Here is a 27,647-nt window from a genome sequence, read left to right on the forward strand (position 1 = left end):
CTGTATGGTCACACTTGATAGGGCGAATGACTTAATTCTGCTCCTATGTCTTATGGAGTTCGCTTCAACTATCCTGACTGCAGTCTACATTCAACCCAAAGCAGATACCTACACTCAATGAACTATATTCTGTGATTGTGATTAACAACCTTGAAACGAGATATCCCGAGTCCCTCTGTCATTGCTGGCAACTTCAACCAGACCAACTTCAAGAGTCTGCTACCAAAATACCTCCAGCACGCCTCCTTTCCCACCAAGAGCCCAAAAATCATTGACCTTTGCTATACAACTAATGATGACTACTGATCCACACACAGCCCCCATTTAGGTAAATCAGACCAGCAGGCTATGTCCCTTCTCCCTGCATGCAAACAGAAACATAAGTAGTACAAAAAGTCATCAGGTGCTGGTCTGAGGATAGGTGAATTTCTACGTGACTGCTTTGAGTTGCTAAACTGGTCAAAGCGTCCGCAGCCAGCATCAACGTGGTCATTGTGTACAAAAGAGGACAATCCAGAAACCAAGGATGAACAGGACTGTTCAAATTGTGCAACCCCGACCTATACAAGAAATTGGGATACAACTTATATAAACCTATCAGAGATGCCAAGAGACAGTACCAGTACACAACCTAGTCCCAGTTGTGGCAGGGCTTAAATGCTATAACAAACAACAAAAGTGAAACCCGGCAGCATTACCAACAACAACACGTCCCTTCTTGGTGAGCTTAACACATTCTGTAGATGATCTGAACAGAAGAGGATGAAATGTCACCACGTGACCTGACAGCCTCCAATGCACCTGAATCCACAGTCACTCTTGCAGACTATAGATCAGTCCTCTAGAGTGAACCCATGGGAGGCATCCATTAAGGATGAAATACTGGACATGTCCTTAGATCCTGCGCAGAGCAGCCAGTGGGGGTATTTCCACACATTTTTTAAGCTCCCCAAGTTTCAATCAGAGGCTCACAACTGCTTTAAGACAACTATCAACTCAGTTGGGTGGCAGGGTGGAGACACATCTCTACCAAAGGAAGTGTAAGGCTCTCCTTCCTTCCACAAGCCTGCAGGTCAGCCTTGGTCAAGGTGTAGCACCTGCTTAGCGCCCCCCCCCCCCACCCCGCGATCAGGGTCACGTGAAGCCATGGAAGCAGGTGGTGGATGGTTGTATGAGCAGCCAGTGCAGATCACAAACCCTGGTTATGTGACCACTGAGGCAGGCAGACAATCTCTAAAGAGTATTGATAATGGCTGGGAGTCACCCGTCTTGTAAAGACACTGCCCAGAAGGCGGCAATAGCAAACCATTTCTGTAGAAAAAATTGCCAAGAACAATAATAGTCATGGAAAGATCACAATCGTCCACATCATACAACATGGCACATAATGAATGAATGAACAAATGAACATCTGGCTTTATGGCTTTGTGAAGGGCAGATCGTGTCTAACAAGCCTGATAGAGTTCTTTGAGGAGGTGACCAGGCATATAGATGAGTGTCGTGCCGTGGATGTGATCTATATGGATTTTAGTAAGGCATTTGACAAGGTTCCACACCGTAGACTTATTCAGCAAGTCAGAAGGCATGGGATCCAGGGAAGTTTGGCCAGGTGGATTCAGAATTGGCTTGCCTGCAGAAGGCAGAGGGTCGTGGTGGAGGGAGTATTCAGATTGGAGGATTGTGACTAGTGGTGTCCCACAAAGATCTGTTCTGGGACCTCTACTTTTCGTGATTTTTATTAACGACCTGGATGTGGGGGTAGAAGGGTGGGTTGGCAAGTTTGCGGACGACACAAAGGTTGGTGGTGTTGTAGATAGTGTAGAGGATTGTCAAAGATTGCAGAGAGACATTGATAGGATGCAGAAGTGGGCTGAGAAGTGGCAGATGGAGTTCAACCCGGAGAATTGTGAGGTGGTACACTTTGGAAGGACAAACTCCAAGGCAGAGTACAAAGTAAATGGTAGGATACTTGGTAGTGTGGAGGAGCAGAGGGATCTGGGGGTACATGTCCACAGATCCCTGAAAGTTGCCTCACAGGTGGATAGGGAAGTTAAGAAAGCTTATGGGGTGTTAGCTTTCATAAGTCGAGGGATAGAGTTTAAGAGTCGCGATGTAATGATGCAGCTCTATAAAACTCTGGTTAGGCCACACTTGGAGTACTGTGTCCAGTTCTGGTCTCCTCACTATAGGAAGGATGTGGAAGCATTGGAAAGGGTACAGAGGAGATTTACCAGGATGCTGCCTGGTTTAGAGAGTATGCATTATGATCAGAGATTAAGGGAGCTAGGGCTTTACTCTTTGGAGAGAAGGAGGATGAGAGGATACATGATAGAGGTGTACAAGATAATAAGAGGAATAGATAGAGCGGATAGCCAGCGCCTCTTCCCCAGGGCACCACTGCTCAATACAAGAGGACATGGCTTTAAGGTAAGGGGGATATTAGAGGAAGGTTTTTTACTCAGAGAGTGGTTGGTGCGTGGAATGCACTGCCTGAGTCAGTGGTGGAGGCAGATATACTCGTGAAGTTTAAGAGACTACTAGACAGGTATATGGAGGAATTTAAGGTGGGGGGGTTATATGGGAGGCAGGGTTTGAGGGTCGGCACAACATTGTGGGCCGAAGGGCCTGTAATGTGCTGTACTATTCTATGTTCTATCTCAATACTTAAGAAAAGAAAAGCAAGGTAACATGATTTAATGACCACCACAGTGGCTCTGGCATCTACCATCATGAAGTGCTTTGAGAGACTTTTCCTGGTGCATCTACTCCAGCCTTACAGACAGACTCGGCCCAATTTTTCTGCTGCTGAAACAGGTCTATGGTGGAGTAGAAATGTGTATGGATTTTTCAGAAATGCGTGTAGGATCTCCCTGATCCTACATACTTCTGAAACATCTGGACACTCAAGACCCTTATGACAGACTATGTATATTGACTACAGCTCCACCTTCAATACTATAGTTACTAAGAAACTCAGCTCCAAACTCCTCGACCTGAGAATCAACACCTCCCTTTGCGGGTGGATAGAGATGAGAAAATCTACAGATGCTGGAAATCCAAGCGACACACACTTAATGCTGGAGGAACTCAGCAGGTCAGGCAGCATCTATGGAAAAAGTGAACGGTCAACGCTTCAGGCCAAGACCAGTCCTGATGAAGGGTCTTGGCCCGAAATATCAACGGCTTACTCTTTTCCATAGATGCTGCCTGGCTTGCTGAGTTCCTCCTGCATTTTGTTTGCAAGTGGATCCTTAATTTCCTGACCAATAGACTACAATCAGTAAGGACAGACATCAACACTGGTGCCCCTTAAGGTTGTGTCCTCAGCCCCCTACTCTACTCCCTGTATACTTGTGACTGTGTAGCCAGATTCTGATCTGATTCCACCTACAACAAGCTTGCAGATAATATTACTGTAGTGGGACGCATCTCAGATAATGATGAGTCGAAGTACAGGAAGGAAGTACAGCTCAGAGCCATGGCGTCATTCAAAAATACATCAGCAATGTCAGCAATACAAAAGAGCTGGTCACTGACTTCAGGAAATGGGGGAGGGGGGGGTGCATTGCACATGCTGCTGTTTACATCAGTGGTGTTGTGGTTGAAAGCTTCAAGATCCTAGGAGTGGACAGGCTTTTGGTGATGTTCCTAGTCCAACCATTCAGGTGCCATAGCCAAGAAAGTGCCTCTACTGTCTCAAGTGGCAAAACAAATTTGGCATGTCTGACTTGACCCTTCCCTATTTTTATCAATGTACCATGGAAAGCATCCTATCCAGACCTATCATGGCTTGGGTCAGCAACTGCTCTGCTTGTGACTGGAGAAACTGCAGAGAGCTATGGACACAGCTTAGCACAGAGCTGAAATAGTCTTCCATCCATGGACTTTATCTGTGCTTCTTGCTGCCTTGATAATCAAAGACATACCCCAACCGATAATTTTCTCTTCGCCTACTTCCCATCAGGCAGAAGATACAAAAGCCTGAAAGCATGCACCACCCAGTTCAAGGACAGCTTCTAATGCACTGATATAAGACTATTGAACAGTACCCCACTATGATTAAAATAGACACTTGACCTCATAATCAATCTCCTCATGGCCTTATTGTCTGCCTGCACTACACTTTCTTTGTACCTGTAACACATTATTCCGTATTTTGTTATTGTTTTCCCTCGTACTACCTCAATGTAATGACGTAATGAAATGATTTGTACGGACAGCATGCAAAACCAAGTTTCTCTCTGCATCTCAGTTCACATGACAGTAATAAACCAACCTAGCAATTTAATCTCTTCTTATTCTGCAACTGGTGGTCTGCCTTTAACCACCTGGGTCCAAGCTCTCATGTTCCCTCCAGAACCGTACTAATAAAGTGGACACTGCAGATCTATCCCACTCAGTCAGTCAGGGCTGGAACTATCTAAAAACATCACCATTCCTACATTGAGTCTATTTGTTGATAGATTATTATGATCATTTGTGAAGCCATCCTTGATTTTATGTATCTTTTCATGGGACATCATGTTGCAACTGTACAAATTGTTGGTGAGACAACACTTGGGAGTATCACAAACAAGAGAAAATCTGCAGATGCTGGAAATCCGAGCAACACACACAAAATGCTGGAGGAACTCAGCAGGCCAGGCAGCATCTATGGAAAAAAAGTATAGTTGACGCTTCAGGCCAAAACCCTTCAGCAGGACTGGAGAAAAAAAGCTGAGGAGTAGATTTACAAGGTGGGGGAGGGGAGAGAGAAATGCCAGATGATAGGTGAAACTTGGAGGGGGAGGAATGAAACAAAGAGCTAGAAAGTTGATTGGTGAAAGAGACAGAAGGCCATGGAAGAAAGAAAAAAAGTGTGGGGGGGGGGTAGGGAGGAGTCCAGAGGGAGGCGATGGGTGGGCAAGGAGATAACATGAGAGATGGACAAGGGGATGGAGAGTGGCGAAGGGTGAGTTCGGGAGAGGCATTACTGGAAGTTTGAGAAATCGGTGTTCATGCTATCAGGTTGGAGGCTACCCAAACGGAATATGAGGTGTTGTTCCTCCACCCTAAGTGTGGCCTTATCCTGACAATGGAGGAGTCCACCAGAACAAGTAGGATCTCCCCGTGGCCACCCATTTTAATTTCACTTTCTGTTCCCATTCCATTATGTCCATCCATGACCTCCTCCACTGTCGGGATAAGGTCACACTTTTTTTTTCCCTCTGACATTTCTTTCTCCCCTCCCCCTATCTTTCAAGTCTACTCCTCGGCTATTTTTCTCCAGTCCTGCCAAAGGGTTTTGGCCCGAAATGTCAACTATATTTTTCTCCATAGATGCTGCCTGGCCTGCTGAGTTCCTCCAGCATTTTGTGTGTGTGGCTTGGGAGTATTATGCACACTTCTGGTCACCTGGCCATAGGAAAGATGTCATTAAGCTAGAGAGTGCAGCAAAGAGGGCTTTGAGGGTAGGAAGGTGAGGATAGAGAGGCCGACACTCCCCCCACCCCGCTCCCGAGTACAGGAGGCTGACAGGTGACGCTACTATGGTATACAAGATCATGAGGGACATAGATAAGGTGGTTTCTCTCCCCCCCACCCCTCCCAGAGTAGGGGAGTCCAGGGTGACAGTGTAGGGATACGTTTCCACCAGAGGTGCAAATACTTCTTCTCTCTGTTAGCCTGCAGGTCACCCTAGGGCAAGGTAGAGCACCTGCTTAGCATTCTTCCCCTGCCACCCCCCCCCCTCAAAAATCAGATCAAGGTCATGTGAAGCAATGGGAGCAGGTGGCAAACAGTCGTATGAGCAGCTGATGCATATCAGAAGTCCTGGTTATGTGACCACTGACGCCAGGCAGACAATCTCTGAAGAGTATTGATAATGGCTGGGGTCACTCGTCTTGTAAAGACACTGCCCAGAAGAAGGCAATAGCAAATCACTTCTGTAGAAAAATTTGCCAAGCCAGTCATAGTCATCATGAACACCTACGTCATGTGACATGACACATAATGATGAGGGGGGAGTCTAACGCAAGATAACAGATTTAAGGTGAGAGAGGAAAAGATTTAAAAGGAGAGGGGCAATATTTTCCACAGAGAATAGTGGGTATATGGAATAAGTTGCTAAAAGATGATGTAGAGGTGGGTACGATTAAAATGTTTAAAAGACATTAAAATGTCCCTAGACAGCTACATTGATAAGGAAGTTTTAGACCAGTGGCTCTCAACCTTTTTTATGCCCTTGGACCCCTACTATTAACCAAAGGGTCCATGGACCCCAGGTTGGGAACCCGTGGCTTATGGGCCAAGTCCAGGCAAAGGAGACCTGCTTGAATGGACATCTTGGTCAGCATGGATGAGCTGAAGAGCCTATTTCCATTCTGTTTAACTCCATGAAACATCAACTAGGACAGCAAAGAACAGATTACCTTGCAGAACATTAGTAAACTGATAAGAAATCTAAAGGCTTTATAATCACCATGTCAGACACCAGCTGCTATTGCATAGTTTGATCATTGACCCTCACTTACGTAAACAGCCGGGGAAAATCACAGATTCTGGACCCTACTTACTTGCAGCGGCCTGGTGTAGGTTTTCTTGTCCTTGGTGCCAATTCATGTTAATTTTTAGCAAACAAGCAATCAATTCAAACCTTTTTTTAAAACTTTTATTTGGAGATACAGCACGGTAACAGGCCCTTCTGGCTCAACGAGCCTGTGCTGCCCAATTACACCCATGTGACCAATTAGCCTACCAATCTGTACACCTGTGGAATGTGGGAGAAAAGCGGAGCACCTGAATGAAATCCACACAGTCACAAGCAGAGAGCAGTAGGAATTGAACCTGGATCACTGCCCCTGTAATAGTGTTACGCTAATCGCTAAGCTACTGTACTGTTCCTTCAGTATTTTCTTTTATTCTATGAAAATCAAAGAGAACATATATAGTGTTAGAATGGAAAACAGGTTATTCCCCCAGGCCGTACATTGAAGTCCATGCCAGCACTCAGATCTCATCACACATGAAGTGCCAGCAGCGTAATACTAACTTTGTAACTTGTGTCATAAATGCACCATATTATTTGTTAATTTACTTGTGGTAATATTACATTAGGTTCCTTAAGGCTGTTATGGCCCGGGGTAGTAGTGGGGATAAGCTCCCTCTACCTATTAAATGCTCCCAATAGCATGCACCTCAAATAGCCTCTGACAACCAAGTCCAAGTCCTGGCCTTCACTTGTGGCTTAACTACTAAACCCAGCGGAATCTTTTCTACTGACAGAAGGGGCACCTTAAAATCAGTTGCTTCAGGCAGATGGGGCTTGTCAGCTCATCAAGGAGAAGGAAAACTCTGATCTCAAACCCATTCATGGGGAAGGCTTTGGGAGTAAACCCTGAAAGAGGGAAAAGCCCAAAGCTTGAATCCCTCAGGCAGTACTAAGTTGAATTCAACGTTGACTGACAACTCCTGCAATGCCGCTGGTGCCAAACTGTATGGGTCTCTGCTATTCCTTCAGATTCATGAGCTGCACGGAAACAGGGAGTCTGCTACATGGGCAACAGCTTGCTCTCCATATCGTACTGCCCTGGCTTGTGTATCTACACAGCTAGGACACAAAATTCATGATCAGGCCCAAGCAGAGGGGCCTCAATACTACTTTATGGGTTAGGTACCAAAGTCATATGTACTGTGTTATGTACCTTGGTCTGGAAGAATGTTGTTTCGTTTTCTGGTATAAACGCGTATGGTTGAATGACAACAAACTGAACTTGAATGTGAACTTTAAATGATCTTAAATGCTTAATACTGGGGTTCCCAACCCTTGTTATGCCATAGATCGCTACCATTAACCGAGGGGTCCATGGACCCCAGGTTGGGAACCTCTGGCTTAATAGAAAACCTTGCCCATGTTTGCAGATGCTGACATCACTCCGTTGTTCAATTCCCCCACTCCCCACCATTAAGACATTCACCCACTGTGTCTTGAAAGGAGGTGCACTTTTCTCTATTTAGTCTTTTTAATTAATCAAAAACAATGACAATTTCACTAAAGCACAAACTATGTACCAGCATCTAATCTTTCACACTTAATACATTGTTGTTCCCCTACATCAACGGCATAAACTAAACAAAACCAGCAGCATACTTTCAATTAATATTGTTCTGAAATCAATATTTTCTCTTAAATAGAAAGCAGGTGATTGGGTGGGGATGGCGAGAGAGGGCAGCGGAAGGTGGGGTGTGCTGGGTGTAGGAGAACTTCGGAATGGAAGAAGAGAGCAGCAGGGAGGCAGGCAGCAACAGAACATCAAAGTGGATGGAGAGCCTTGCCTCAAGCCCCGTTGGCATGAACACAGAACACAAGTGTTTGGCGATATCACTGGCTGACCAGAGCCCACAGAACTCATGCAGAGCGCATGCATAAATGGCTGCTTAGAAGCGGTACTGACCTTGAAGCTCCAATAGTTAGACTGCAATGATAAAATTAATAGATGAGTTATTGGTTACGTTTTATCAGCAGTGCATTTTAAAAGGCATGAATTGCTCACACCAACCCCATTTAAAAGCTTTTTTTTAAGATTTCAGAAGGGAGGGAAAACCACCATCACTTGGGTTTTCTCCCCAACTCTTTGCCTTTTTTTTGGCTCCTGTTGCCTATAGCACTGGGTACCATTTGCATTGGAGGCTGTTGTGTGTGAAGACAAGGGTAAATATGCACCTCAGCATAATGCAGCCTTCCCCCAAGGCCTAAAATCAAGACAGTCCTTCTACTGGGAGCAGTCAGGAGCAGAGGCGATGTGAGTGACACCCCTGCCCATCAGCCTAAAGGCTGAGTCTAATGACCTGACAACTGCCCCCAGCCCAGGCTCACGGGCTGATACTGCCCCCGGTTGAGGCTAACGGGTTGCCACTGTCCCTTCTAAACACTGAATTCAGCACAGGCTGAAGTATGCAATAGCCACCAGGAGAGGCTCTATCCCTTATAGTTACAATGAAGCTGGACAAACTCTTGGGACACTGCCTTTCAGTGCACTTTCCACGGCTGCAGGAAGTGATTGCAACACAAGGTAGATCGATGTACAGTTTTCTTAGACAAACACAAGGTCCCTTTAGATAAGATTCCTCCATTTTCTCTCGACTGTTTCAGCTGAAGTTCTGCTGTGACATCCACCTGAACCAAAAACACGAGGGACTCGCAAGCTCCACCTCCTTTCCATTACTGTCAAAGTGAAGACAAATTTTTGCTAATTAAATCCCCACTTTATTCGGAATCCTGAAACCTTTTAGTTTGTGGATTTGAACAATTTTCTGAAATTCCCCAGTCTTGCGTGTTAGATACTGGATCTGAGTATAAAGCCGTCCGTTGGTCGGAGCTGACCACAGATGTTGTGTCCCAGCTGTCTACATGATGCGCAAGCCAGGAGAGCAAGCTGTTGTGCATGTAGCAAGCTCCCCTCTTTACGCAGCTGATGAATCCAAAGAAACAGCAGAGACCGGTACAGTTCGGCACCAGCAGTGTCACAGGTGTTGCCAGTCAGTGTTGAACTCAATGTAGGACTGCTTTAGGAATCTGAGTATGTTAACTTCCAACTAAATGTTCAGTATTACTTTACAAATAAACACATTACATTAATAAGCTGTGGTCAGGGATCACAAATGATCTGATTGGATTGGATCTGCTCTTGTCTCTACCCTGTGTTCTCATTAACAAACAGCAACATCAATAAGACTGAAGCACAAACTTATTGTGTTGAGGTGAGTGATGTGATAATTTCACTCACCTCAACTCTGAACTGATTCCACAACCTACAGATTCACTTCCAGGACTCTGCAATTCATGTTCTCAATGTTATCTATCTCTCTCTATTCATCATCCGAGAGCTAGATAGACCACGCTCTCTTCTCACTGCTGTCATCAGGAAGGGGGTACAGGAGCCTCAGGATTCACACCACCAGGTTCAGGAACAGTTATTACCCCTCAACCATCAGGCTCTTGAACCAAAGGGGATAACATCACTTGCCCCATCATTCAAATGTTCCCACAACCAATGGACTCACTTTCAAGGACTCTTCATCTCACGTTCTTGATATTTAGTATTAATGTTTTTCTTTTTTTGAATTGACTTTATTTCTTACATGAGGAGTAAAAATCTTAACGTTACATCTCCATCTAAATGTGCAATGTGCAATCATAGTAATTTATAATAATTCATAATAAATAGAACAGTCAATGTAATATGTAGTACACTCAAATCAGCGTGAATTAATCAGTCTGATGGCCTGGTGGGAGAAGCTGTCCCGGAGCCTGTTAGTCCTGGCTTTTATGCTGCAGTACCGTTTCCCGATGGTAGCAGCTGGAATAGTTTGTGGTTGGGATGACTTGGGTTCCCAATGATCCTTCGGGCCCTTTTTACACACCTGTTCTTGTAAATGTATTTTCACAGTTTCGTATTTACACAGTTTGTTGTCTTCTGCACTCTGATTGAATGCACAAGTTGGTGCAGTCTTTCATTGATTCTCTTATGGTTATTAGTCTATAGATTTATTAAGTATGTCCACAAGAAACTGAATCTGAGGGCTGTATATGGTGATATATGTACTTCGATAATAAATTTACTTTGAACTCTATTATTTGTTTGCACAATTTGTCCTCTTTTGTACAATGTTGTTTGTCAGTCTTAATGTATAGTTTTTTGTCATACATACTACTGTATTTCTTTGATTTCACTTGGTATGGATATAACACACTCCTGTTAATATAGCAGGAACCCTCAGTCCTCTGCTACCCAGTACTGTTGACTGGTTGAACAGCTCTCTAGTCTGGTTTGTCATAATTTACACTTTGGTTGGATAGTTTACAGTTAGAAAGTTCAGGGCCCCTGAATGAACGTGGTGTACTTGCTGCCACTGGCTCCTGTCCTTGTAAATAGAATCTTTTCAGCCACAGCTCAGTGAATCACAGAATTATAGATTCTGGATGGACAACACTCTCACGTCAGTCAGAAGTGAGAGTGAGCCTTGCTTTATTCAGAGTGAATGCCTGACAGGCAACACTCATGTCAATCAGAAATAGGAGAGATTATGTTCATATGTGGCTACATTTGCACAAGATGGCAAACTGCTGTGGGCTTGTTCATACAATATGGCTCCAGGACAACATCCATGCACCACCAATCTACAGGGCATGACAGGAGACACTTAGGGTCTTCAGCTATATTATAATTTTTATATTTTTGTAACTGTATGCCTTTCTGCTATTGTAATTATATGTGCCATGTTTGACTGCTGGTACTCAGCTTTGTACATTGGTCCCAGAAGAACGCTGTTTGGTTTGCCTGTATTTATGTGAATGGTTGAACCTCACTAATATCAATGATCCCTCTCATCTGTCCGACAATCTCTTTGACCCCCTACTATCAGGCAAGAGGTACTATAACATAAGGACAAGAACTTCCTTTCTTTAATGTTTCCTATTTTTCTTTTCAAGGTGGCTGGGGTTCTACTGAGATCTTGACCTTCAACGGTATTCAAACTTTATTTTAATATATACAGTGGATGAGTTCCTGCACCTGCAGCTCACCAGCCAGCCATTTTCCAACATTCTCCAGGCGCAGCTTGGAAGTTGGTGCCTCCGGGCAGCGACCAGTTCCAGGCCAGTGTTGCTGACTGAGGAGTCACGGGAGAAGGAACATCAGAATTTCACTGTGGTGGATGTACGGACAGAGGTCTCTGTAGTCGAGTGATCAACTCGCTCTCTGGTGGGCAGAATTTGCTGCTGATTCTTGAGTTGGAGAATCTCAGAATAAAAAGCACACAACAGACTGCAACATTGTACTAGCCAATGTTAGTCTCTCCTTTCGCTGCGATATGGGTGACATCTCACTGTCTCTTCTTTGTGTGAGAGGAGAGCCTGTGGTATGTCGAACTGTTCAGTAAACAATAGTTTTTGTTGACTGCAAATCATGGTCACTCTTGGTGCTTCGTTTGGTGGAGGGTGGGGGGGGGGTTGATGCGTTAATGATTGCACAGTGGGAGGGAGCTTTGGTGTCCTAATGTTTTCCTGTCGTTCATTCTTTCGCAGTTCTTATCTTTTTTGTGGATGTCTGTGAAGACTAAATATTTCAGGTTGTATACTGTATACATTCTCCAATAATAAACGGAACCATTTGAGTTTCTTTCCTTTCCAGCTTCAAATGGTTCCAATATCTGCACTGTAAAGTCTGTAAAGCATTTTAAGAAAAGGTTGGGCTGGAGTTCGGTTAGAATCTACATCCTTATTTCCTCAGGAGTTTGCAAAGATTTGGTATGATATCTAAAACTTTGACAAATTTCTGTAGATGTGTGGTAAAATGTGTGTTGATTGGCTACATCATAGCCTGGTATGGAAAAGCCAATGCCTTTGAAGGGAAAACTCACTCTCTCTCTATAATATATATACATACATACATACACATACACACACACACATTCACATACACACACACACACATATATATAAAAGAGGATACAGCCTAATCCATCACAGGTAAAGCCCTCCCCACCACTGAACACACCTACATAAAGAATTGTAACAGGAAAGCTTCATCCACCAACAGGAACCCCCAACACCCAGGATATGCTCTCTTCTCACTACTGCCATCAGGAAAAAAGTATAGGAACCTCAGGACTCACACCGCCAGGTTCAGTAACAACTATTACCCCTCAACCATCTCTTGAACCAGAGGTAATAACTTCACATGCCCCATTACTAAACTATTCCCACTCACTTTCAAAGTCTCTTCATCTCATGTTCCTGATGTTTATTGCTCATTTATTTATTATTATGACTTCCTTCCTTTTGTATTTGCAGTTTGTTGCCTTTTGCACTCCAATTGAATGCCCAAGTTGATACGGTTGTTCATATTATGGTTATTATTCTATTATGGATTTATTGAGTATGTCTGCAAGAAATTGAATCTCAGGGCTGTATATGGTGACATCTGTACTTTGATACCAAATTTACTTTGAACTTTGAGTCTCTCAGAAGGCAACACCATAAAAATCAGTGCATTCTTTATTTTAGATGTTCAGTATCTGCAGTTTTTTTTACATTTTCTATAACGTTCTGACTGATTACATCTTTCAGTCAATCACACACTCATGGGTGTGTCACATGACCCTTTCAGCTGGAGATCACGAGGAAAGGCTGACTGAGGAGCAGGAGAATGCCTTTTATTCATAGCTTTAACGCCTGGGATGCTGACTGCAGCAACAGATAGCTTAGACCAGCAGCTTATAAACACTTTTAGTCTGCTGGATCAAACAACTGGGACAGTTGGGTAATGGGCAGTGAAAGTAAATAGTGTCAAAGTGATCTCTTGGGCTACTTTCAGAAGTCCTTTGACAAAGTGCCCCACATGAAGGTCCAGATGGGGTTCACAAGAATAATTCTGGGAATGAAAATGTATGAAGCGCATTTGATAGCTCTGGGCCTGCATTCACTGGGATTTACAAGAACGGGAGGGTGGGCAACCTCATTGAAAACGAATATTGAATATTGAAAGGACTAGATATAGTGGACATGGAGAGGATGTTTTCTATAGTGGGGGAGTCTAGAACCATAGGGTACAGCCTCAGAATTGCAGGACATCCCTTTAGAACAGAGCTGAGGAGGAATTTATTTAGCCCAAGGGTGGTGAATCTGCAAAATTCATTGGCTATAGCCCCAAGTCATTGGGCAGAGGTTGACAGCTTCTTGATTACTCAGGGCGTTAACAGTTACAGGGAGAAGACAGGAGAATGGGATTGAGAAAAATTGAATGGGATTCAGCCATAATGGAATGGAGAAGCAGACATGATGGGTCAAATGGCCTATTTCTGCTACTATACCTTATGAAACTGCTAAATAAGATAAAAGTCCATAGTATTACAGCAAAAGGTACTAGCATAGATAGAAGATTAGCTGACTGGCAGGAGGCAAAGAGTGGAAATAAAAGGGGGCCTTCCTTTTCTGGTTGGCTGTCAGTGACTAGTGGAGTTCTACAGGGGTCTGTGTTGGGACCGCTTGCTGCTTTTTACATTATATGTTAATGCTTTGATGATGGAATTGATGGCTTCATGGCCAGATTTGAGAGCTAAGCAGATGGGCAGGTAGTGTTGAGGAAACAGGGAATCTGCGGAAGCACCAGCACAGATTAGGAGAATGAGTAAGGAGGTAGCCGGTGGAATGCAATTAGGGAAGTGTATGGTCAGGCACTTTGGTAGAAGGAAAAAAGGTGTAAACTATTTTCTAAACAGGGAGCAAATTCAGAAGTGGAGGTGCAAAGGGAGCTGGGATCCTAGTGCAGGATTCTCTTAAGGTTAACTTGCAGGTTGAGTTGGTGATAAGAAAGGCAAATGCAATGTTAATATTCATTTTGAGAGGACTAGAATATAAGAGCAAGGATGTAATGCTAAAGGCATTGGTTAGACCGCACAGAGCACTCAGTAGTTTTCAGCCCCTTATCTAAAAAAGGATGTGTGCTGGCATTGGAGAGGGTCCAAAGGAAGTCAATGAGAATGATTCCAGGAATAAAAGGGTTAATGTATGAGTAGCATCTAATGTCTCTGGGTTTGAATTCACTGGACTTTAGTAGAATGAGGGGTGATCTCATAGAAACTTATCAAGTATTGAAAGGCCAAGATGGAGTGGATGTGGATATGATGTTTCCAGTAGTGGGGGGGGGGGGGGGGAGAGAGGAGTCCAGGACCAGAGAGCACAGCCTCAGAATCGGAGGTCCCTTTAGAACATGGAGGAGGAGGAATTTCTTTAGCTAGAGTGTGGGTGAATCAATGGAATTCACTGCCTCAGACACCTGTGGATGTCAAGTCATTTACATTTAAAGTGGAGGTTGATAGGTTCTAGATTAAGCAACACACAAAGTTGCTGGTGAACGCAGCAGGCCAAGCAGCATCTGTAGGAAGAGGTGCAGTCGGCGTTTCAGGCCGAGACCCTTCGTCAGGACTAACTGAAGGAAGAGTGAGTAAGGAATTTGAAAGTTGGAGGGGAAGGGAGAGATCCAAAATTATAGGAGAAGACAGGAGGGGGAGGGATAGAGCCAAGAGCTGGACAGGTGATAGGCAAAAGGGGATACGAGAGGATCATGGGACAGGAGGTCCGGGAAGAAAGACAAGAAGTGGGGGGGGGGACCCAGAGGATGGGCAAGAGGTATATTCAGAGGGACAGAGGGAGAAAAAGGAGAGTGAGAGAAAGAATGTGTGCATAAAAATAAGTAACAGATGGGGTACGAGGGGGAGGTGGGGCCTTAGCGGAAGTTAGAGAAGTCGATGTTCATGCCATCAGGTTGGAGGCTGCCCAGACGGAATATAAGGTGTTGTTCCTCCAACCTGAGTGTGGCTTCATCTTTACAGTAGAGGAGGCCGTGGATAGACATGTCAGAATGGAAATGGGATGTGGAATTAAAATGTGTGGCCACTGGGAGATCCTGCTTTCTCTGGCGGACAGAGCGTAGGTGTTCAGCAAAACGATCTCCCAGTCTGCGTCGGGTCTCGCCAATATATAAAAGGCCACATCGGGAGCACTGGACGCAGTATATCACCCCAGCCGACTCACAGGTGAAGTGTCGCCTCACCTGGAAGGACTGTTTGGGGCCCTGAATGGTGGTAAGGGAGGAAGTGTAAGGGCATGTGTAGCACTTGTTCCGCTTACACGGATAAATGCCAGGAGGGAGATCAGTGGGGAGGGATGGGGGGGGACGAATGGACAAGGGAGTTGTGTAGGGAGCGATCCCTGCGGAATGCAGAGAGAGCGGGGGAGGGAAAGATGTGCTTAGTGGTGGGATCCCGTTGGAGGTGGCAGAAGTTACGGAGAATAATATGTTGGACCCGGAGGCTGGTGGGGTGGTAGGTGAGGACCAGGGGAACCCTATTCCTAGTTCTTGATTCGTCAGGGCGTCAAAGGTTATAGGGAGAAGGCAAGAGAATGGGTTTGAGGGATAATAAATCAACCAGAATTGAATGTCGGAGCAAACTCAAAGGGCTAAATGGTTTAATTCTGCTCCACTGTTTTATGGTTGTGATCTGCTTTAATCATTGAAGTGGCATTTTTTACTGCATCATCTACCCTGTTATATTTTAACCTTTCCCAGAAGATGACACAGATTGGTGGGGGGGAGGGGGAAAGAGATGGAGATCAGATTTACTTCTGTGACGAAAGTAGAACACACTGCCTGACTGTGCAGTGGAAGCAGATTCAATTATTATGTTTGCAGAAGATGATATTGGCTGATGAAATGAACTGTGGTGCCTTTTGACACAGAGGATTTATAGTGACAACAACTTGCTTCTGAAAGCCAAACAAAATACCCTCAGAATCCCATATTACACTCCTTGAAAGCTGGACCTTGGTCATGAGGAATCACTGGTTGATAAGATTAAGGTCAATCCTGAAGGCATTCTTTAGGCATATTAAGGGGAAAGAATACACAGAGAAAAAACAGGAACAACAGGGCAATGTGCGTGCAAAGCAGAACGAATAGTTGAAGACCTAAATGAACACTTTCTATTGGTATTCAGAAAGGAAATGGACCTTGTTGTTGGAGAATTCAGAGAAGGGTGGGTAAAAATTCAGAAGATTGGGTTAGAATAGGATGGGAATACAGCTCAATGGTAGAGCATTTGACTGAAGATCCTGTATTTCAGGCCAAATTGCATTCCAAACATTGGGAACAAAGCAACTTTTGGTTGCTGACACTAGGTAGAGTAATAGTTCAGCAGGGACTAGATGGGGTAAATGGCCTTTTTCTGTACTGTAGTGTGTTATGACAAAATTTATTTGTCACATGTACCTCAAAACATACAGTGAAATGTGTCAATTTTGCATCAGCAAAGAATGGACACAGCTCAAGCATTGTGCTGAGGGGAGCCCACAAGTGTCGCCACGCGTCTGACACCAACACAGCATTCCAACAAAACACAAGAGAGTGGACAACAATCTGCCAGAGGAACTCAGCAGGCTGAGCAGCATCTGTGGGAGGAAACGGATTGTTGATTATTCAGGTTGAAACCCTGAATCAGTCCTGACCATGAGGCTTAAACATGTAGAAATTCTCTGGACCAAATGAGATTTATCCCAGGCTGCAGCGAGAGGCAACAGAAGAGATTGCTAGTATTCTGGCAGAGATTGTTAGGGGCAGATTCCTGTCCGACCAACAACTGATTTCCTTGAAGTGGTAACAAAGTGTATCGATGAGGGCAGTGTAGTAGATGTGAATTATAAGACTTTAGTAAAGGTCTTCTCAACATCCCACATGGAAAACTGGTTTATATGATTAAGGCCCATGGGATTTAGGGCAAGTTGGCAAAATTGGATCCAAAACACGTGATTCTGCAGATGCTGGAAATGCAGAACAGTACATAAAATACTGGAAGAACTCAGCAGATTTATAGCCAAAGTTTCAGGCCAACAGCCATCATCACAACTGGAAAGGAAGGGGGAAGAAGCCAAAAATTGGATCGAAAAAAGCACCTGGGTGACAACAGAGAGTGGGGATCGTAAATAGCTCTAATTAGAGGCATGATGGCAAGCAGATAGTAATACCTATAACCAGTGTTCGATAACAAGGATCGGTGCTGGGCCCTTTGTTACTTGTAATATTTGTGAACTAGTTGGACACGCATGCAGGAGGTAAGATCAACAAGTATGCAGACAACATGAAGATTGGCAGAGTTATTCCTAGCATGGAAGGGAGACTGGGGCTGCAGAGAGAGATTGATATTTTTGTGAAATGGGTGGGGGGGCAGAAGGAGAATGGCAGATGGTGTTTAATCCAGGCCAATATGAGATGATACTCTTTGGAAGCACTAATGAGACGAGGACATAGGCTACAAGTAACAGAGTCTTGGGATATTGAAGGACCTTACACTACAAGTCCATAAATCCTCGAAAGTGGCAAAATGGGGCAGACAATACAGAAAGGGAGCACATGGGATGATGGCTTACATTAATCAGTGGAAAATCAGAAGTATGGGGGCTATGCTCCAACTGCGGTGAGACAGAGTTCAATGTTCAAAGTAAATACGTCACAATATGTCCTGAGATTAATTTTCTTGCAAGCATTCACAGTAGAACAAAATACAATAGAATCAATGAAAAACTGCACAAACAAAAACTGATGAAAAACCAATGTGCACAAATACCAAAAACAAAGTCTAATTAATAAATACTAAAAACACAAATTGTAGAGTCCTTGAAAGTGAGACCACAGACTGTGGAATCAGTTCAGTGTTGAGGTGACTGAAGTTATACATGCTAGTTCTGGAGCCTTATGGTTGAAGGGTATTAATTGTTGCTCACTCTGGTGGTATGGGACCTAATCATCAGCTGGACCAAACATCAGGTGGAGTTCTGTGTACATTTCTGGCTTCCGAGGTGTGGGAAGGATTTGATAGTGGTGGAGAGGAGATTCATCAGGATGCTGCCAGGGATGAAGCAATTCAGCTTTGGGAGACTGGAGAAACTGGTCTGTTCTTCCCAGAGAAAAGCAGGTTAAGAGTGGACGTGATAGCTCTGGGCCTGTACTCGCTGGAGTTTAGAAGAATGAAGGGGGACCTCAATGAAACATCGAATATTGAAAGCCTAGATAGAGTGAACATAGAGAGGTTTCCAACTGTGAGACAGGGGGCGCAGTCTCAGAATATAAGGACAACCCTATAAAACAGAGATGAGGGGGAATTTCTTTGGCCAGAAGGTGCTGAATCTGTGGAATTCATTGTCAAAGATGGTTGTGGAGGCCAAGTCATTGAGTATATTTAAAGCAGAGGTTGATAGGCTCTTGATCAGTAAGGAAGAAAGCCAGAGAGTGGGGTTAAGAAAGATAATAAATCAGCCATGATGGAATGATGGATCAGACTCGATGGGCTGAATGGCTTAATTCTGTTCTTTTGTCTTATGCTCTCATGGTCTTATGTACTGCCTGAGAAAGTGGTTGAAGCTGGGTCACTTTCACCATTTAACATGTGTCTGGATAAACACTTGAAATCAGAGACCCATGGACTGACTGCTGGGCAATAGGGTGAGTTTAGGAGGTATATCTACTAGGCCATGGGAAAAATGGGACCAAATGGCCGGTTTCCATGCTGTACTATTCTCTGGAGCTTCCAGAAATAACCATCCAGGGACACTCCACATCCTAGGTTTCCAAAGACACTCCAATAACAAGCCTTCATCTGTAGGACACTGAGCTCTGAAATCCCTCCCTTAATCTTCCCACTCCCTAACTCTCCTGAAAACATACCTCTGTGCCAAGTCTTTAATCATTTGTTGCCATATCTCATGTGGCTCTGTGCCAAATTGATCCTTATCCAAAAGTGTTTCAATGCAGTTGGTTGGTTATGTTACAGCATTATAAGTACCAGGCGATGGGGACAATTTAAATACAAAGATACTGCAGATGCTGGAAATCCCAGGGCAACACACAGAAAATGCTGGAAGAACTCAGCAGGTCAGGCAGCATCTATGGAGGGCAATAAATGGTTGATGGTTTGGGCTGAGACCCTTCATCAGGACTCTCTTAATATTCCATTGACAAGGAGTTCCGAGTCTCAGATTTTATCCTGGCATCTTTCCAGCAACTTGCTCTAAAATTCTCCCTCAATACAGGAAGATTTTCAATAAAAGCTTTGCTTTAAAGTAATAACACTGCTGAAGATAATTAGTTGGGAGTATACACTTTCACCAGTTGAAAGATATAATTGTAGGATTTATTGCATTTGAATTTCAATTACATTTTTCTAAAAAGAAATTTAAAATCACGTTTGCCAGTTTTGCTTATATAATCAGACTGAAGAGACCTTTCTAGCCATCTAAACACTGCTGGCTCCTTGCTAAACCCAATCTGAAACAAATTGCACTCTACCCTGCGACCAACCTTCCTTCAATCAGTCAGATTTTAACAGGTTTCAGGGAATCTGACTGGCACTTTCCCTGAAAATAATCGCATCCCAAGCAATCGCAGAACTTCAGGTTGCTTAGACCATTTGCTGGTAACGAACGCTGTGATGAGTGGAGTTCCATGAAAGTTTACATGTAAGGACCATAAAACATAGGAACAGAATTAGACCAGTCACTTCATCAAGTCTGCTCCACCATGGCTGATTTATTATCCCTCAACCTCATTCTCCAGCCTTCTCCCCCATAACCTTTGATGGATTTACCAATCAGGGACCTATGAACCTCTGCTTTAAATATACTGAATGACTTGGTCTCCACAGTCGTCTATGGCAGCGAATTCCACAGATTCACCACCGTCTGGCTAAAGAAATTCTTTATCTCTGTTCTAAAGGGACATCCTTGTATTCTGAGAAGACGGAATTGTCCGCCCAGTGATCTGGATGGAACGACAACCAATGATCAGTAGCTGAACAGAGATTCAACTCACTGGGGATCACTGTTCCAATCACCACAATGTGAAAAGCTTGGCTTGGGAGAAAGTTACGGATGTTCCAAAGTCAGAGTTAAAGTAATTTCTGTCACTGTTAGTAATCAGGTGGGGAGGGGAAGGCATGAGTGACTGCAAGGGAAGACAGAAGGGAAGGGCAAAAGAGAGGAAAACTGGTAGAGAGAATTGATAGAAAAAGAAAACAATAGAGAGGGAAAGAAGGGACACAGAGGGGAAAAGGACAAAATTGAAGAGCCAAGATAGATAGGAGCTTATGCCTCCATCCGTTTGAGGACCTGTCCCATCCATCCTACAATCTCTCTGGCCACCTACCGTCAGGCAGGAGGAACCACCGTATAAGAAGGGCTGTCAGTGTGACACATACAGGGTGTGAACCAACTGACTACTAATCAGCAGAATGAGTACAGAGCTTATCAACACACCTGGAGCTTATGCGACACAGAGCAGAGTGCTGCACCCACCCCAATAGGATACACAAGATAATAAGCACAGCCTCAAATTATAAACCCCCCCAAAAAAATCAGGTCAAGTCTTGGGACAGTTTAATAACGAGCTGAAGGAAATGCTGGTTATTTCCTTACATGGGGTGAGGGACCATGGGATTGTATGCGGATAACAGTGGGGAAAATGGTATGACATGACACACTGCTCCAGGAACGTGTATGATTGCATGACTGTTCATGTGTGGAGTCCAGACAGGGTTTGGGATGACATAAGCACCATAGCATCACACACAAATTGCAATTTCAGAACTGACCAAATACAGCAAAATCAAAAGGACCATTAACATACAGTAGTGTCATACAGCACAGAAATGGCTCCTTCAGCCCATCTAGTCCATGGCAAACCATTTAAACTGCCTACTTCCATCGACCTGTACCCAGACCATAGCCCTCCATACCCCTCGCATCCATGTACCTATCCAAGCTTCTCTTAAATGTTGAAATCAAAATTGCATTCACCACTGGCACTGGCAGCTCATTCCACACTCTCACTACCCTCTGAGTGAAGATTCCCCTCATGTACCCCTTAAACATTTCACCTTTCACCCTTAACCCATGACCGCTAGTTGTTGTCTCACCCAGCCTCAGTGGAAAAAGCCTGCTTGTATTCACCCTATCTATACCCCTCAATTTTACATATCTCTATGAAATTTCCTCTCAATCTTCTGCATTACAAGGAATAGACTCCTAACTCATTCAATCTTTCCTTAACACTCAGGTCCTCCAGTCCTGGTAAGATCATTGTAAATTTGCTCTGTACTCGTTCAACCTTATTTACATCTTCCCCGTAGGTAGGTGACCAAAACTGTATACAATACTCCAAACTGGGCCTCAACAATGACCTATACAACTTCAACATAACATCCCACCTCCTGTACTCAATACTTTGATTTATGAAGGCCAATGTACCAAAAGCTTTATTTATGACCTTATCTACATGTGCCGCCACTTTCAATGAATTATGGACCTGCACACCCAGGTCCCTTTGTTCTACCGCACTCCTCAGTGCTCTACAGTTCACTGTGTTTTAGGCACCCGGGATTTTCCTTTTTTAAGTGGTTTCAGATGGTATGGCCGCGATCTCAACTACATCGAGATTGTCTGGGATTACCTGGAGAGACAGAAGCAAATGAGACTGCCAAAGTCTGCAGAAGAGCTGTGGCAAGTTCTCCAAGATTCCTGGAACAACCTACCAACCAATTTTCTTATAAAACTGCCCAACAGTGTACCTATGAGAATTGATGTAGTTTTAAAGGCAAAGAGTGGTCACACCAAATATTGACCTGATTTAGTTTTTTTTTTATCCATTTACTGTTCTTTATAGTAATTATTCTGAAATCTAGAAATAATTAGAAACTTTCCATTTCATTTTTGAAAGCATTTCTTTTCAATGGGTGCCCAAGACTTCTACATAGTACTGCAAGTCATGAAATTTGTTGTATTCGGCAGTACAGTACAATACACAAATTATCATAAATTACAATATTAAAGAAAGTAGCGCAAAAGGAGAGCAAAATACAGAGGGTAGTGTTCCGGGTTCATTGTCCGTTTAGAAATCTCATAGCAGAGGGGAAGAAGCTGTTTCTAAACTAACGTTGTCTATGGCCAACTTTGTAAAAACTATCGTGCATTTTGTGAATGGTACATGTTGCTCCTGAGAATCAGATTTATTATCAATGACATATATCATGAAATTTACTACGAGTTACAATAAATATAATTAATTAATAAGTAGTGCCAAAAGAGCTCAAAATATTGAGGTAGTCTTCATGAACAGTTCAGAAATCTGATGAAGTGGAAGAAGCTGTTCCTAAAATTAAAGTTGTCTATGGTTAAATTTATAAGAAAACCATTTGTGTTTGGAAAAATAAAATCATACTTTTCAGACTTAGTATTTTTGTTGGAAGAAAGGGTACTTATTTTGGCTTAATAACTGGAAACAAACAGCAGTCACGAGATAAGACTTGGAATACGGTGAACTCCCCTGTGTAGCTGTGAAAGGCAATGTTCACCAAGAGATGTGGACCTAAATCTCAAAAGGACTATCCATGTTGTTCCCCAATAACTTTTCAAAGTACCACTAATTAATTCTGGATTAGTTCAGAAAGCAGTCCAAACTTCAGTCAGCCACGCTGATGGTTGTTTAAACTAGGCTGCGTACTGGCCAGTGGCTGTACTCCAGGCTACGTCAACCTCAACATGCGTTAGAAGTCTCTCCAAGGAGCTTCACACAACTAAGGTTAGCAGATCACAATCCAGCACCAGTCATCTTCATTTTTCCATCCTACTAAATTCTCTTATCTGAATGAACTTCCAAATCTGGACAACACCCTTGTCAATGTCCTCTGTGGCTGTGGAGAGCATCAGACTGTTTGATTGGGCTGCAAGATTTATTTTTCTTGTAGCTTTACTTTCCTATGCTTGCATTTTTATATAAACAGCTATATACAGTATATGTACTTATTAAGTGAATTTTCTAGTAATTACCATAAGATACAAGAACAGAATTAGGCCATTTGGCCCATTGAGTCTTCTCCACCATTCCATTGGGGCCAATTTATTACCCCTCTCAACCTCTTACTCTTTCCTTCTTCCCATAACCTTTGATGACCTGACTAATCAAAATAATGGTAAAACTGCCTGTATTTTTGAGAAACTTCTTAACTTCTGTGACAGGTGTCACATGACTTAAACCGGGCTTTCTTATTGTTTAACTGTTATCAATGGAATTTGTTGTCTCTAGTCTGGTATGAGAAAAATGCATAACTTTTTAATCCGCTTTTCTTCTCTCAATGCTTACCCTTCTTTGCTTTTGTAACGTTTAATAAAATGTCTGCAAGGAACAGATTTTATGCCTCATTCTTGACTTCCAACGAATATTTGGATCACAAAAGGATCTGGACCCAACACCACCTTTCTTTAATGTGATGACCAGAATTGCCAACAGCACTCACACTGTGAGCTAACCAGCACTGTATGCTGTTGAACATAATCTACCTGTTCTTATACTCTGCGTGGTGGTGGTTGTCCGATAATGACAGGAAGCCTACATGAGAGAGTTTTTAAAGTGGAAAAGCCATTGCACTGGGGCAGTTCCACTCTCTCAACCTCAGAAGTCCAGCTCCAGTGGTACGAACAAGCATCACAAACTGAGGTCTTCCTTGGTTGCAGTGAATGACCATGTCACCTTCTGTGCCTCGTCATGCCCTTTGCTCTCCGCGGAGCATTGCCGTGCTGTCTTCCTGGCCATTGGATCTCACTCGCCCCTTCCCCCGGAGCTGACTTATTCTTATATCCTACGCTTTGGCTAATAAAGGAAAAGATTCTGTGTATTTTTTACTTAAGGGTCTGTGGATGTATATTCCCAAGTTCTTTCATTCCACATCACTGAGTATCCTGGCAAATTGTATGTCCCTTTGGCTTGCTGTACCTCCCAAATGCATTACATCACATTTCTCAAGATTAAATCCCATTTGCCAGTTCTACGCCCAACTAACCAGACCATTAGTATCTTCCTGCAGTCTCAGACTTTCCTCTAAAATTTTGTATTATCGACAAACGTCTTAAAGAGTTATTAAATTATATTAGCTTTATTTATCACGTGTATATCGAAGCATATAATGAAATGTGTCGTTACATCAAAAATCACAGTCCAAGGATGTACTGGGGTAGCCCACAAGTGTCGCCATGCTTCCAGTGTCAATGTAGCATATCCACTACTCACTAACCCTAACCCATATGTCTTTGGAACATGGGAGGAAACCCATGGGGTCACAGGGAGAACATACAAACTCCTTACAGACAGTGACAGAATTTCAATGTACATGTGCCAAATAAAGCTAATTTATCTTTAGCTATATATAAAAAAAAATTGCTGGAGGCACTCAGCAGGTCAAAGAGGAAAGTGGGCAGTTGATGCTTCAGGCTTCAACTTCAACTGGTATAACCAGTGTCCATTCCTCTCCACCGGGTCTTCAGAATTCAATCTGATCTGCTGGGGAATGCAAGACGACAAGACATAGGAGCAAATTAGGCCATTCAGCCCATCGAATCTGCTCCAGTATTCTTTAGCATCTTGTTCGTTACTCCAGGTTTCAGCTTCTGTAGTCCTTTTCTCTCCATATTTAGTAACTCCTGTATCTCAGTGAACAGTAATTGACCAAGGAAAGAAATGGGATTCAATTAACACCGACTTAGAAATACAAACTCTTGTTAGGTACAGGAGTGGAACCCAGTATGGTCTTCTGCTGCTGCAGCCTATCCACTTAAAGGGTCAATGTGCTGTGCGTTCGGAGATGCTCTTCTGCACACCACTGTTGTAACTGAGTTACTGTCACTTTCCTGTCAGCTTGAACCAGTCTGGCCATTCTCCTCTGACCTCTCTCATTAACAAGATGTTTTCACCCACTGGATTTTTAAAAAAATTTTTCACACCATTCTCTGTAAACTCTAGAGTGTTGAATATGAAAATCCCGGGAGATCAGCAGTTTCTGAGATACTCGAACCACCCTGTCTGGCGCCAACAATCATTACACGGTCAAAGTCACTTACAGCACATTTCTTTCCCCATTCTGATGTTTGGTCTGAGCAACAACTGATCCTCTTGACCATGCCTGCATGCTTTTATGCATTGAGTTGCTGCCACCTGATTGGCTGGTTAGATACAGTATTTACATTAATGAGCGGGCACACAGGTGTACCGAATAAAGTGGCCACTGAGTGTATATTGCCATCTTTTACTCCTGGAAATTCTTCCCCTAAAAAAAAGTGGGAGCGCTTTCAAAGGACTGCAGCAATTCAAAAAATCAACTCACTAGCACCTCCTCCCGATGAGGCTACATGCAATCTGTGTCTTATTTTACAATGTCCCGTTAAATGAATTAAGGCAGGGGTTCCCAACGTGGGGTCCACAGATGCCTTGCTTAATGGTATTGGTCCATAGCATAGAAAAAAGGCTGGGAACCCCTGGATTAAGTAAAGGAATATTGCAAAACTTTCTTGGTGAACCGCACTTCAAATAGGGCAGCACAGACATAAGAGGAAGAACGGAGACACAACAGACCACACGTACTGAAATCAGGAGCAAGAATGAACTGCTAGGGGAATTCAATAGGTCAAGCATCAACTGTGAAAGTAAAGGAATAGTCAACATTTTGGGTAGCAGCTTCCACAGATGCTACCTAACCCAATGAGTTCATTCAGCAGTTTGATTTTGCTCCCGATTCTAATACCTGTGGTCTTGTGTGTCTTCATTGTTTCGCCGACGTCTGTATTGCCCTGCTTGAAGTGTAGTTCACCAAGATCATTTTATAATGAATTGATACAATGGATGTAAGAGTTAAAGGCACAAGTGTGCATGCGTCCTCATCGGGAGGAGATGGTGGTGAGGCAAAGGGATAGTCAACTTTTGGGTGCCAGCCACCACAGATGCTACTCAACCTAAGTTCAGACTGAATCTTCAAGCCAGACCGAAACAGAGGAGCCCAGGCCCAAGGGATAAGAAACCGACGTTTGACAGATTTAAACACCAAGCCATATTAAAAAATTAAGGCGTCAAGGACAACCTAGTGTTTGCCACACTACTCCAAAAGGCTTTACTCGTTTCAGTGCTGAACTGAATCTGCAGCTGTGGCTTATATCCACTGTCACTTGCTTCAGCACTGAACTGGCTCCATGACTGGCCTGCAGCATTGAACTGTCTACCTATCTGCAGATATATTTTTGGGGACCCTGTTTGTTAGTTGTTTGCTTTGTTCAAAAATATATAAATTGTTTGTATGATTTGTTCTCTCTTTTTCGCACATTGGATATATGACTATCTTTGTGGTGTGGGGTCTTTTGTGAATCCTACTGCATTTCTTTGTTTTGTAGCTGCCTGCAAGATGAAGTATCTCAAGGTTGTATATGGTATACATACTCTGATAATGTGAAGTAAGAGGCACGTATCTATTTTCTGTCTGTCTGTATTGTATCTTGTGTTGCGAGTTTATTATGGGTAATCGGTCACGTGGGTTGGAGCGTGGTAGAAGCAAATGAGTATAGTTATGTATACTCTTTGTCTTAGTTGGTTTAGTTTGAGAGGGAGTGAGCTGGGGATGATATTTTTTGTTGACCGCTAATTATACTTATTTACGATCTTTGCTGAATTATGCTAATTTGAATGCTAATTACTCTTATTTCACCATTTTTCTAATTTAGTTCTGTTAATTTCTATTATCACAAGAAGATAGTTTGTCTTTGCTGGTTTCGTAGTAAAGGATCGAATGTACTTTTTTCGACTTGGAACTCAGTTACTTGGAAGCACGCCACACAGTGTTGAATCCCTCACTCAGTCTCTCCATGGTTTTGGTTTGTTTTTCACGTAACCGCTACATGTACTTTGAATTCCTGCAGTGTTTTTTTTTTTAAAAACACCTAAATACATTTCTCAGCAAATTATCCTGCGTTTCATGAAGGGAGAAGAGGACAGCCAAAAGTATTTAATGAACACTCGTTCGCTCTTGAGGAAGTAGCAGAAACGCACATTTGGCACAAGACCCACTTCTCCCAAACACGAAGGCAGGATGAAACTCCAGAGCAAGGGTTCCCAACCGTTTTTCTGCCATGGAGCCTTACCATTAACAGAGCGGTCTGTGGACGCCAGGTTGGGAATCCCTCCTCCAAGAGTTTTCGGGAAATAATTAAACATGTGGCAGGAATGAGCCTCTGAAGGCTGCAGTTGAAT

General features: G+C 43.4%; 1 protein-coding gene across 10 annotated transcripts in view; it reads right to left on the reverse strand.

Moving 5' to 3' along the window:
- srcin1a (SRC kinase signaling inhibitor 1a) overlaps nt 1-27,647 on the reverse strand; it is a 577,643-nt gene that overhangs the window by 241,852 nt on the left and 308,144 nt on the right. The window lies entirely within an intron of this gene.

Source organism: Mobula birostris, chromosome X (assembly GCF_030028105.1).
Source record: "Mobula birostris isolate sMobBir1 chromosome X, sMobBir1.hap1, whole genome shotgun sequence".
Classification (NCBI taxonomy): domain Eukaryota; kingdom Metazoa; phylum Chordata; class Chondrichthyes; order Myliobatiformes; family Myliobatidae; genus Mobula; species Mobula birostris.